Source organism: Sylvia atricapilla, chromosome 6, assembly GCF_009819655.1.
Source record: "Sylvia atricapilla isolate bSylAtr1 chromosome 6, bSylAtr1.pri, whole genome shotgun sequence".
In the NCBI taxonomy this organism is placed as follows: Eukaryota; Metazoa; Chordata; class Aves; order Passeriformes; family Sylviidae; genus Sylvia; species Sylvia atricapilla.
Window position 1 is genome coordinate 10,454,793 of NC_089145.1, and position 14,021 is coordinate 10,468,813.

The 14,021-nt window shown below is 37.8% G+C and overlaps 1 protein-coding gene across 1 annotated transcript in view; it reads left to right on the forward strand.

Moving 5' to 3' along the window:
• Positions 1 to 5,566: 5,566 nt before the first annotated feature.
• The window catches only part of IRAG1 (inositol 1,4,5-triphosphate receptor associated 1), a 60,182-nt gene continuing 51,727 nt past the window's right edge, over positions 5,567 to 14,021 (forward strand). Inside the window, exon 1 of the mRNA XM_066320741.1 lies at positions 5,567 to 5,631. The gene's annotated coding sequence lies outside the window, so the exon portion shown is untranslated. The remainder of the gene's footprint in view (positions 5,632 to 14,021) is intronic.

Sequence of the window (14,021 nt, forward strand, 5' to 3'; positions counted from 1 at the left end):
AAATCTCGGGCTGTTAATGAGTATGCAAACATTCTGGATCAGTATGGGTAAAGGATATGCTGGCATCAAGTTTCTCATGAGATTAGCAATTTTTTAATGAATAATTCAGGAAGGGAATATCATCTTAGATCCTTAAAAATGTCTGTCTTGAATCCTTTCCCTGCAAATCTTAAGTATCTTCTTGCAAAATTTAATTTCTCTTGCAGTAGACTGGAATATGGCAGGAAGTCCAAATTCAGTAGGAATTCTGAATTCAGGAAGAAGTATAACATTTACTAGTTTGGCCTAGATCGGGGTGCAGTACCAGTCTCCTTCACTGGTACTTCAGATTACCAGAGTATGCTATTATATGTCTGTACAGTCATGTGGAAGGAGAAGCCTGTAATCCTTTGGAATTCTCCTAATTCTTCATTTCTGTCTAATTTCCCACAGCCAATGTGAGATGCACCTTATTCATAGTAATTAATAATCTCTTCAGCTTTCCTAAAAGATCCCCAGAAAAGTAATTATAAAACTTAATCCCTCCTCTTTTTCTGGAATCCTGTTATTGCAGATCACATTTTAACCCTCATCCCCAACACCCCCAAAATCAGAACAGAAAAGGAGCTCTGATGGGAGAAGCTCTCTATAGATTATTAGTTACCCAATGATTGTGTCAAATCTTCTGGAAGATTTTCTTTGATTGATAAACTTTCCTTCCCCCCGCCAAAGAAATCAACAACTATTAGTGCTTTGCTTTCATTTTCAATTGTATCATCTTCCCGAAAGGATTTTCCCTAGAACACAGGACAATCACATAACAATGTATTTAATGCATTGCTTGTAGGCCTGCTAAGGTTTCAATTGCTATTAGCAGAAATTAAAGCACAACCTCAGAAAACAATTAATTAGACTAAGTGAAATGCATCCATGACCTTGGAAGACTCCATGTGTGCTAGAAAATATTTGATATATTTAGGTTCTTGGCAGGCTAGAGTTTAAGGGCATGGAAACAGAGTAACTTCCTTGCCCACAAAGGTTTAAATTTCTGATACTGTTTTGCTTTCCTATAAGTTATTATAAACATCCTAATTTGGTGCTTTATTGGAACTCTGTTTTTAAAACCACTTTCTTAAAGGCAAGAGGGGAAAAAAAAGAAGACAAGAACATGGGAAAAGAAAATATGATGATTGCTCTAAATGTTTTGAGTAACATTTGTCCGAAACCATCTGGGCATTGAAATGGTGGTTTGTCAGTTTAGATCATTTTATTGATCATCTGGCAATGAAAGCTGGAAAACAGATTGACATTTTGTTTCTTGGCCCCTGCCTGTTTCTCATATAGAGATTATTAGCTGGCTATTTTGGGACTGAGAAAGATGTTAGCTATGTATAAATAAAAAGACTCATTGTGGCTTGATAAGGAGGGGTTTTGCTTTGAGTCCTTGTTCCTAAAGTCTCAAATCTTTCCATGTAACATGGGCTGGTTTACAGGATCATCTGTACCTCAAAGCAAACTTGATTTCCATTGTTGTCCATGAGATGTTTTCTTTAAGATGACTTGGACTCTAGCAAACCTCTCCTAACCTCCTTCTGCAGGCTCTGCATATTCTTTTAATTTAGCATTTCTGATTCATGTGAAGAGCTTTTCTTTTGCTGGAGAAAATTGGAAGCAAATTCCCTGCCTTGCAGAAGACTCATCTAGATAAGTTGTTACCTAAACATTAATTGTTACATTTTGCATAAATGATCTAGCATAGCTGGCTTTTGAACCAGTGCACGTTTTAGGGTTGTATTTGGGATTTAATATTCAGCAGAATGAGTCCCAGATGGGAAGTTTTTATTGCAAGTTTTTGCCTTAGATTTTTTTTTGTTTCATATATTAACTTAGCAGAATTGTTCTTATTTTCCTCCTGTCTGGATGAAGCTGGCAGATGAGAATTGCATACATAAATAAGGTCTGTATAATGGGTGCTATCAGATGAGAGAAGGTGACTTCATTTTTGTGTGTACTGTGATGGTAGCAACATACAAGCCAGAAAATCCATTGAAAACACAAATCTGATGCAGGACTAGATATTTAAATTTGGAAAAATATTCTGTGCAAGAAAACAAAGGGACACAGCAAAAATTTGGCATAAACTTGAACTCAGCTAACTTTGAGTTGAGACATAAGATGATGAGAATGATTCAATTAATAAAATTGTCAATGCACATTGTTATTTGTGAGGTGGACCTGAGGTGGACAGAGATGCATTCTAAGTGTGATGCAAGTAAAGCTTTAACTGATAAAAGCACCTTTGAGATGCTTTTAAAATGGAACATGAAAGCTTGTGTCCTAGAACTCCAGTTTTAAGTGCAAATGTTATCACTTCTGCTGCAAATTTTTTGCCTGTCTGATGAATAATCTTTATATTTTAGTCACTGGATAAAAATTAGAGCATGTAGTCATGAATTGCCATTATAGATGGCTCTTACATATGCACAGGAAAGATTTTAGTATCCTTTAGTCCTGAAGCATAAAATCTTAAAAAAATAACAATAATAATAGTAATAATGTAAATCTTAAAAACTATGAGAGTTCTCAAAAGCTCAAATGGAGATACCTATAACTATTTCTACACAAATATGCTATTTGAGTTAGAGTTCTTATTTCTCAGGCTGCCCAATTAAAGCCAAAACTAGAAAACAACTCAAAGATTGTGGCAAGACCATTTTTCTGCTGTTGCTAGACAAAGCTTGTGCTTGGAAATGGTTGTGCTCCAAAAATGAAGTCCCATTATGGATCCCACCTTTGCTTCAGGCTGGGATGCAGAATTCTCCATTGCTTCAGTATGACAAGGATTTTAGTGCTGGTTTTCACCTCCTCAAAGGCACAAGTAAAAAATCTTAGGACTTGAGGAGCCCAACCCAGGAAACTTTTTATTGCTATGTTGAATTTGCTACTCCTGCACTGCTGCTCTCATAGGTCACAGAGGTGTGGAAATCAGGGAAATGGGAAGTTGACTGATGGGATGGGGACACACATATCCCATAACCACCAAGCCATGTGTAACTGCAGAGAGCTGCATCTAGCTACTTTGAAATATTTCAGAATGCTTCTAAAAAATTATTTTGTGCTCTCCCAGGGGTATACAATACTGGAATACTGGCAACATAAATATGTTGTGTTATGGGGGAGTGGCCAAGCCATCTGTGTTAGAATGTTTTTAAAAAAACAGATATCACCAGATCTTAAAAAAAAACAAAGCAAACAAATGACTTTTTTATATGGTCCATGCCTTCTTTATATAATTTTAACAATCTAGTTGAAATAATTAAGTTTTAGCTACTAATATTTCCTCATTCAATAATTTAGATTTTAGCTAGCAGCTTTCACCTCTGTTTGGCCTGAAATCACTCATGTTAAACAAATCTCTGGGCAAAAGAACCTGCCAGTGCTATAGAATAGAATACACAAAGCAGTTTCAGGAGCAGAAGATTGATGGATGCTTTGTTTTCCCCCTCTTGTGAGTGCCTCCAGGATCCTTCTGTGTCCCCTAAGTCCTACCTAGGCAGCAGGGGCCATGTTTGTGTGGTGCAAGTGGAGCAGCCAAACAAAACAAAACTGAAACTCTGCCACTCTAGATTTTCCCCATAGTAAGAGAAGTAGCTTAAATCTACTTTCCTAGCCCTGGTTTCACTAACTCTCTGGCAAGTTGAAAATACTGTGAGACCTCAATTACTTTAACAAATTTGGGCTAAATTTGGCCAACAGTGGTTGTAGGATGCTGGACCAATGAACAAGCAACTTCAGTGAAAAGTTTTATTTCCCAAAGGATGGTAATGCTGAAAGACAGTAAACAACTTGTTCTTGCCCAGAGTGGGTTCAAAGCAGCCATTGCTCTGAAAGGGATGAAAGCAGATTTAACAGAAACACTTCTGTGATAGACAAATGAAGCATTTGACACATTCAAAATTCAGAGATAATAAAACAGAAAAATTATGTACTAGGTACAGATGCTAGTGAGAATCCTGTAGCTGCAGATAGCTAGATGAAAGGCTGAAATCATGCTGTGTCACAAGAGGCTGTTTCAGAACTTGGGTTTGTGGGCAATGAAGTAGTAATTCAAAAAGATGAAAGGAGGTATGTTAAAATGCCTTGTCAGAGTGAGTAATGGTGTCAAGGACTGTAAGTGGACAAAGAACATCAATACCTGAGAAGGTATTGTAAAAACCTATCTGCTCCCTTTTTGTGGGGAGCAAGCTTCAGCACCAATGTTAGAGAAGTTTTTCAGAGCCTTTTTTCACTTTTTTCACTGGTTTTTGGAACTAAGAATGTCAGGAGTGTAGAATAATAGACTTTGTAATGACAGCTGAAACATGATGTGGCACAAAACAGGTGCTCAGCTTCTTATTTTCTGTGCTATGTTGCCATCAACTCATCTTTGCCCACTTCTCCTACAAGCCATACACCAGTCCCCTATGCTGCTTTCCAAGTCAAATCATCAAACCCTTACTTTCCTTTGTCTGATTTGTTTCTGCCTCACTGCCCTTGTCAGCCACTGTCAAAAGGCAATTTCTTACTGTTGTTTGCTGTTTTCTCTTAAAACAGCTCTAATATATCCCCTCAAAACTTACTATCCAATAGTTTTACATGCAATCTTCTACCTTTTATTTTTTTTTAACATTACCCACCTTTTTTCTCTTGTCTTTACTTCAGCTGTGAAAGGATTTTTGGACAGGGTTTGGCTTTCTTAGATTTAATATCTTCTCAGCACCTCGAATTAGAGGACTCTTAATTAGGATCTGTGGATGTAATTTTAATACTCATAAGTAGATAGCCTGAAGTAGCTAAAGGGCTGAGGTAAAATCTCTGTCAGTTTTAGAGCTGAGAGCTCTGAATCACATGCATGTGATTGCTCTGTAGGTACCTGAATGTACTGTGGTAAAGATTTTGTGTTTCTTTTCCCTCTTCAAGCTTCATTTGTAGCTACAATCTCTCGTGGGATACAAGCAAATTCTGTGGATTTCATTGGGATTTATTCCTACTTTGCAAGTGGAGAGCAGAGCCCATGACTGGACCAAAGCCAGTGTTCTTTAAAAGTTCACATGCCTTCTATTTGCTCTCTAATTTAGACTCCTTCTGACCAAACAAAAGGAGGGGGAGAGGAACGAAAAATAATAGCATCTGTGTCAGTAAAAAATTCTAAGGGTTAACATAACATGATGTAAACTGTTTCATCTGTTCTTCCTACTTGCCCATTTTAATCAGAAATGAGTAAGTAGAGCTTGTATGCGCTGAACTTGAAGAATGCTAATGGGATGTCTGCATCATGTTGTACCCAGAGTACTTATGCCAGAATAGGAGAGCCTTTAATTCTCTTAATTCTCTGAGGCAAAAAAAGCTTTCTGAAGAGTTACTTTAAATTTAAACTCTCATTCTAATGTTAGGCAGCCTGTTGGATCTCCGAGTTAAAAATTGCTTCAGCTTTAGTTACTAGAGCCAGATGTAACATTGACCTTAAATGGTAAAAGCTCCCAAGAGTGAAAGAGAGGCTGGCCCGAGGGGAAAGAGAGGAATAACTGAAGTTTTAGGTAAGTAATCTCTATAACCAGGAATAAGCTCTTTTTCAGCCGTGAAACAGAACGGAACCCTTTCTCCTCCTTAAAGGTACAGTACCTTGTTCTTATGATACTGGGGACCTGGTTCTTTACCTCTTCTCTCCCAGCCTCTTCAAATCCTACCTCTTTGTCAGATTTTAGCTGCTTAAAAACTGGGTGTAGTCAATGCAACCTCGTTCTGCTCACAAACTGTGTGGGACTATACAAGAATGAAAAAGAGAAAGCTGTATTGATTATACTGAGACTTGATTAATAAAGGTATGTAGTCAGTAATTCAAGGCAACCCGATTCACAGATACTGTCATCTGTATTGTGCTAACCAAGACAGAGTCTTAGGAGCAATCCATGTTATAAAGAAACAGATAAGTCACAGATTGCTTTTTTTTTTTTTTTAATTGTATGACTTTCCTTCCCTCATGCTTTTAACAGTGGCAGAGTGGTTCTTGGTGGATTACCTACTTCTCTGGAACTTATCTTTTAAAGAGGCACTTTCAGAACCATTTCTTTTATTCTGTGTTTGAGTTTAGTCCTGTTAGATGTGAATTAATACCACAAAGTTCTGTTTAATTGGAATGCTGTACAGAGAAAAATATCTTCAAGTGTTAAAACATGTTTCCTTTAGTATAGAAAAATCTCATTATTTGCTTTTCCTGATATTTTGGGTTTTGGTTTTATCTGTGCTATTTGGTAGGTATCCTGCACTAAAGTGTATTTAATTTCCTTGACAAATTAAAACACATTTTTGTCTTACTAATGTGTATGTTAAGGTCTTCTTTTGCTCCAGACAGCAGAATGTAAACAACATGAAAGAATGAGGTCAGTGCAAGGAAGTGATAGCTGAAAGTGAAGACTTAAGTTTCTGTTACTAAATCACATTACTAACAATTTGTGTTAATGAGTTGATTTTTCAAATCTGCATAGCATGGCTTCACCTGATGAAGAATTCTCTGCAATTAGTAACGAATTTCCATCTCTGCTGAGTGATTAGAGCATATTTTTTTGTTTCTGCCATGCAGAGATTGGATGAATTTGGAGTTCTGAGTGTAGACAGTGTTCTTGTGAGTGCTGACAGTTACTACATTTATATTTCATGTGGTAGGTGTTGTGTACGCTTCAACAAAAGTTTTCTTCATCCCGCTTCAAGACACTGTAATAAATGAATCCTATTTGTTAAAGCATTTCAGATATTTTTGCAAATCTTGTAGTAGTTTTCCTTTTATTTTTCTCTGGACTACCTTTAGTGAACAGCCTAGTACTCTTAGGTTAAGCTTCTAAACATGACCTTCATGTTTTAAATCAACAATAATATCCCAAATCAACGATTATACCACACTTGGAGCTTAAGAATCTAATGATACAACTCATCTAAGCTGAAATCTAAGAAATCTAAGTTTATTAGAGCAGTGGAAATGAAGAATCAGTCCAGTGTATGAAATGTTGAATACTGAGGGTCCTCACTTACATAATGTTCTTGTATTTCTGGCCTCCAGACCCTCGTTCTGATTTGTTGGTCTTGGGTGTGTTACTTTGCTTGTGATGTTTTATGAAACCCTTCAGCTTGTGCAAGGATATATAAGTTTAGATGGTATTCCAGGAGGTAATATAACTTATTTTTAACTATGTGTAAAGGTTGGGATAACTGATCTGTGTCTAGCTCCTCCAAGTCTGAACCAAGTATATATTTCTAATGTATGATATAGCACTTCAACAACTATTGTTCTTATTTCACACAAATCTTTTTTATTTGTAACTCAGACTATATAATAAAGCCCCTATGTGTAAATTTATCTTCAGTAAAGTTATTATGATGGCAAAAGTGTAGTTCAATACAAAAAGTACAAGTTGCTTATTTGTGCATGGTGAATATTGTGTTAACATCAGCACTGATAAGTACCTAGGATTTTCATTGTATTTAACTTTTAGAAATCATCTGCTTCACATTCTTCTGGATTAAGTTCTAAATTGTCTGCGAGCATGAAACCTGTATGCCTCCCTACCTCTTATCTTTTTATATGTCAGGGTCTGTTTTAATAACTGTAGTCCTATTTATCTGGCACCAAAACATTGGAAATTAGGAATTACCTAGCAGCCAGATTCATAACTCCATTGTTTAGCCTAAGCCTCTTTCATCCTCCTTTTAATCAGTCTGCTTCTTGATAGCTTTTAAGGATAATTTTGTGTCAAATAACTTTTTAAAAAGTTATTTAGGACAGAGTACAGCAAGTGAGATAGAGGGAGTTGGACCTGGGAGAGACAGATGTGAAAGCTTCTCCTTTCATGGGTTACGTGTGTATGTTCCTCTCCTTCCTCATTTATTTGCTGTTCTTAGAGAAGTGTGTAAGTCCAGGAAAAAGAAGGATAAAATGACTTGTGAGTGGAAGGGGAAAGAAAATCCCCACTGTTTCAAGGTTTGTGGGCTATTTAAAGATCTGGGGGATTTGTGGGCAGAGATATATCTTTTTGCTGTCCTAACTTGCAGCCTTCCTGTAAACTAAGCTGAAGGATTTCCTTGTGATGTGCTCTCCGTCTGTGCTTCCTTTGAAAAATGGGTCAAAGAGATGTTTTGGATCTCAGTATCACTGACAGAAAGGAAATCTGAGTGGGTGATGGATCTCTGTAAGGTTCTAAACTAGTGACTCAAGACATGAATTACTGCTTATGTACATGTGTAAAGCTGTGGTGGAGAGCTAAGGCTCAGACTATTATGGTAGTGCTTTGAAATAATAACTCACTTTCCCTCCCTGGAAAGTAGGTCCTAAGGATTCTGCAAAGGAGAGAAGGATTTGTTATTTGGAGTAAGTGGACAGTTTTGATGGAGAGCTTCACTGCTAATAGCATCCCTGGATTTAATCATCTGATCTAAGTAGGTAGATGTAATGGGTTTGCTTTATTTCTGTTCTTTTTAGGTTAATTTCAGTGTGTCTATTGTTAATTTTACAATCTCAAAAAACAATTTGAGAATTAAATTTTACTTAAGAATTGCCAAATTTATTAAATATCTAAAAGATTGAAACAACAAAACCAAGAACAAAGACCACATACTCACCTCCATTTCATAGCTGAAATCAAGAATGCCCTACCATGTGCTAGAACTGTCACCTATCCCTAAAATGTGCAAAACACAAAATCTTTAAATATCACAAGTAATCAGGGACCTGTGGTATTGTACACATCTGGGGGTTTGGACAGATAAAGCCTGTAGAATATGATCTTTCCTTATGCTAACAGGGACTGCTGGGAGAGGGGAGGATGAGAGGGCAGGGAGGAAAGCAGGAAAACCTACCAGCTAATGTATGTCAAGTGAGTATGTACACCTGGAAGTCTTTTCCCTAACTAAAACATATTCTGTTGTGATGGCACATACTTGCTTTAGAGTCACTGATGTCCCCTAATTTATGTGTAAATATGCCTGGTAATTATCCAAAGAGACCTGCAGTCTCATGGCTATAAAATACAGCCCACTGGATTAGTTACTGGGATTTCTGCAAAGAGCAAAGGGTTGAAAAGTTGATATAACGAAGAGTGGTGGTGAGGAAAGCTTTTTCTGTAGGAGCTACACACTGTTTTCTTACCCACTGTAATGTTTTGCATCCTGAAAATTAATGCATGATAAAATTCTGGGCTGCTGGGGCAAGTACAATAATTACTTTGGGGTGGAGATTTGCCTTCTGAGTAAAATTATTGCTCTTTATATAATTCTGCCGAATGTTTTGTGAGGCTGAAGTTATACATGGGGAATTTGGCTCTGAGCCTTTGCTTTTGAAATCGTCAGCAAAGTTTCCATTGACTTCAGTGTTGCCAGAGGAGGCACTTACTGAACACAACAAGGTAAAGACTCTGTCAATTAGGACAATCCAAGTAGGAGAAGGAGATCTATTTTCACTCATCTTATTTTGGACTTAATTTGTACTAGCAAATTTCATGATCTGTAAAACAGTAGTTTTTTTATGAAATTTTGGACAAGAAAAATCCTCTATTTAGTTTTTAAATGTTCTCCCAGTTTTTCCAGTCTCTTTTTAGAAGGTAGTAGAATATAGTAACGTCTCATATATCAATTAATGTTTCCTGTTGAAACTTCCAAACTTGTGCTGACCTATGCTGTAACTACTAAACAGAAAAATTTAAAAATAAATCATCTAGCCATAAGATGAAGGAGAGCTTGTAGAGAGGAAGGGAAATAATCAGACAATGTATGAAAATTGCTTGCCAGTTTCAGCTGCTGAATTTACCATATTTTTCTTTATAAATAGTGAATGAAAGGTGCTGACCTCTGGGCTCATGAAAATAGAATTTTGTGACTAGGGCTGAGTTGCAGTGGAGGGTGGAGTTTGTCCCAGGAGGAGGTGTTAAGTCAGTCGGATGTTCTGCACATTACCTCAGACTGGAAAAGTCTTGGAAGCAAGCCTACATATTGTCCATTATGCCAGTAAGGTTGTGCCCATCTGGACTTCGCTGAGGGGTGTTGCAGTTAAGAACTTACTCCTATTCTTTGATAGATAAAATTATCAGCATTGCTCTAAAATCTGGTTTTAGTAACTGCAATAGTCAGTGGAACAGACTGTCGAAACCCAAGCAGATTTATCAGAATTTTCAAGTATCTTAGGAACCTAAACCAAGATTAGGAAGGCTTGAAAACTACTGAATGCATCAAGTAAAAATATCTGTAAGGGACAGCGAGAAAGAATTTGTGGGATATATTCTAAAACCTCAGCATGTAAAACTCAGTTTTTATCTTCATGTTGAGCTTTTGGGATCTGTTTGAAATCTCTTCTGCAGAAAACACAGCATTAAAATGTCCTTTCCAAAACTCATATATTATGTGCTAATGGAATAGAGTTCATCAGAGTATGAACAACCTTGTAGCTTTATAAGAAGCACTTGACATATCTTGTTGGATTAATTTTTTTTGCAAGGCTTTGACATTTTCTGTTTGACAGATTTTTAAGTGCTTTTTTTAGTAAAATGGCAGACATCAACCATCAGACTCTCTATAAAGCTGACGTATAATTGTGACAGATACCTGAAGATCCCCAAGGAAATCTATCCTGTTCCTGTTCGGTATTTCCTTGTCTAGTAATGTGATCAGAAATTACATTTACTACCAAGTGGTGGCTTACTGATCACTTTAGAAATTATGCTAAAATTAAGGGCCCAGAGAAAAAATACTGCACACAAGAAAAGTAGCCTGGGCTACATCAGGATGAGTGTGGACAGCAGGTAGAGAGAGGTGATCCTGCCCCTCTACTCAGCCACCCCTGGAGTGCTGTGCCCAGTTCTGGGTGCCTTAGGACAAGAGGGACAAGGAGCTACTGGAGAGGGTCCAGCAGAGGCCACAAAGGGGATGAGGAGTCTGGAGCATCTCTCTAATGAGGAGAGGCTGCAGGAGCTGGGCCTGGTTAGTTGGGGGAAGGCTGAGAGGGGGTCTCATATAAATATCTCAATGGTGGGCTGAGAGGATGGTGCCAGACACTTTTCAGTGGTGCCCAGGGACAGGGCGAGGAGCATGGGCCATAAACAAAAGCACAAAGTTCCATCTCAACATGAGAAACCACTTCTTTATATTGAGGATGTCAGAGTCCTGGGACAGGCTGTCCAAGGAGGTTGTGGAGTCTCTCTGGATACATTCAAAACCCACCTGAATGCATTCCTGTGTCACTGCTCCAGGTGACTCTGCTTTGGCAGGGAGGTTGGACTGGATGATCTCCAGAGGTCCCTCCCAGCCCTAATTATTCTTTAATTTTTATTATGAAAATGACGAGTTATATTTCCTTAAACCATCTATGAAGTCAAACTCTCTTGTAAATTGCTGTTGCTGTTTGGATTGTGTGGAGCTTTGCCCACGTGCATGACCAATGGGTCTGTCTCAGTGGACTTTGATCACTCCTGAGAATCTGGCTCCACTTAAACTGAAGACTATTTCTCTTTTGCTGTTGCTTAACAGGCAAAAATCAGAGTTGATGGACATTTTTCCCTTCAGAGCAGGACTTGGTAAATTTCTTGTACAGCTTTTTACAAAATGGGCACAGATCCACCAAGCTTTTCACTTAATTTTATTCTTAGGTAGTAATTGGTGATACATTTTCTCAGAATAAAGTCTCTTAAACTCATGACAAAAACCTTGCAGCTCACAATGTATCTTAAACTCATTTGTCAGCTTGTATGATTCAGAAGTTGTGAAGCTGGGAGGTTTTTCTTCCCTTTGAAGGTGGGTACTGTACAATCATCCTGTATACTTATCTTCTGAGCATCTGCTTGGAAAATAAAACAACGTGCCATTTTGACATCCAACAAAGTGCTATAAAAAGTCTGTTGCTATGTTTAAATGCCTACACTTGGTTGCTATAGCAATAAAAATATCAAAAATTATGTACGAATTGCCACAGTGCATTACCAGCCCTTTCCTGGACAGGGAGATGATGGGACTGAGAATGTGACAGAGGTGCTCAGTGTATTGGAGGGCAGAGTTGTCCCATAGTTCCAGGTGCCCTGTGGTGTCACCTGAGAGCAAAATGTGTCCCAGCTGTGTGAATCCCAGACTGTCTGGGTCAAAAGGTACAATTGGGTCCCTCCTGAATTCAGTTGCTTCTTCATGACTTGTACGTTGAATATTTGGACCAAGTTCCCATTTCTCTGCATGACAAGTTGCTGAAAGTGTTGACCTTTCTCTAAATTCCTTCGGTCCCATGATATCAAGTGTGAAAATCGGCTTACAGACTGCATCAGCCAATATAGATTTTTCTCCCTGCAACATCCCAGTGGTCAGAGTAAAATGTCCTTGTTCCTGAGGCAGTTATGGGAACCCTGCTATCCAAAAGAAAAGAAATTAAGTAGTAGCTAATGGAATCTTTAGCATCTCTGTGGGGCTCAAAGCCTTTGAAAGTTCAGTTGCTTCTCAAAGAGAGCAGGAAATTCAACTTCCTTCATAAAACATAGCAAGCAGAGGAAGGCATGTTATTTTGGCAACTGTAAGTTTGGTTATGGAATTGAATTGTTTCCTCAGACATTTCTATGCCTTGTTCTCTTGTCTCCTGAGGAATGTTAGAGGAAAGACTTGGAGAAATTGAAGCCCTGTTTGAAAGCAAAATAACTGTTGTTCTTTATTTCAGTTAGCTTGAAGAATCCTCAAGGTTCATACTACATTGGCTCAAACTGCAGAACAGTGTGCAGGTCAATTTGCATATGGTAATCCACAACAGTCACAATTGATTCAAGTATTTTCTTTAACATGATCTTAGAAGTCCAGTTGAGAGGTCTGGTATCAAGAATGTATCAGTGGTAGAAATATGTATTTTTAAATTTTGTTTCAGTTGTTAGTTATTGATTAACTCTCTTTTTCAAGGATGTTATAAACATGTAGATGAAGTGATTCTTAGAGGCAGCTATTATACTCTGTAGTTCAAAGGCCTACTTAAATTCTACAGTACCTCTAAGTATGTTTGGCCTTTTTTATTTTTCTAAAAAGACTGGATAAGCTACTGCCATGTACATGAATCACAGTTTTTCCCAAAATAAGTGTTGCAATGTTACATACATAGTTGCACTCTTCTAATTTCTAGCTTGTATTTGCAATCTCAGTACTGCATTTTTCTATACTGAATGTTGAGCATCTTTGGGATTTAATTGTACTGTTTCAATTTTGGTTTTAAGTGTTGAAAAATGTGACAATTTGTAGCTTTACAGCTGCACAAACTCCAGTGAGTGTGGGAGCATGTGTCTTTCTCAGCTTCTGTGGGGATTCTTTGTTTACTTTCCTTCTCAACAGTTCCACTGGGAGTACTGGACAATTACCTGGGTTTATCCTTAAACAAGAATGTCAAATGTCAACAGCACTGATTGTGGGTTTGGTTTATTGGTTGTTGCTTGGTTTTGAGGGATTTTTTTTACAGATCTAATAGGGGAGTCCAAATGTTAGATCCGTAAATATTTATTGATACTTGTTTATTAAAGTCCAGTGTAATTAAAATTCCAAAGCTTATCCTTTTATGTCAAGCTTGGGAGGTGCTTCCGTGGCTGCACACCGTGTGCCTGTAAAACCAGCACATCTGCACTTCATTTACAGTATTCTAACTTTTACTGTTGAGAATATGTGGTCACATGAGCAACTTAATTGGGGAAGGGGAGAAGTCAACAGAGATGTGTGGAACTTAAAAACTGTAGTTTTTCTTTTTCATGATGCTGTCAAATACTTGAAACAAAGAAACCTGATTTCCCTTAGAACTTCATCTATAACACTGTCATCAGAGTTACCACATCGGTTAATTCTGTATTTCTATGCTATTCTATGTAGTCTCTGTTTCAGATGCTGTATATCTGAACAGCATCTGCCATGGAAATACAAACTTCCTGATATCTGCCAGTTCCTGCATCAGCTTATCTTGAAACTCATCACCAGCTTATGGCAGTGCAGGAGGAAGAGGGAGACCTGAACACACAACATTA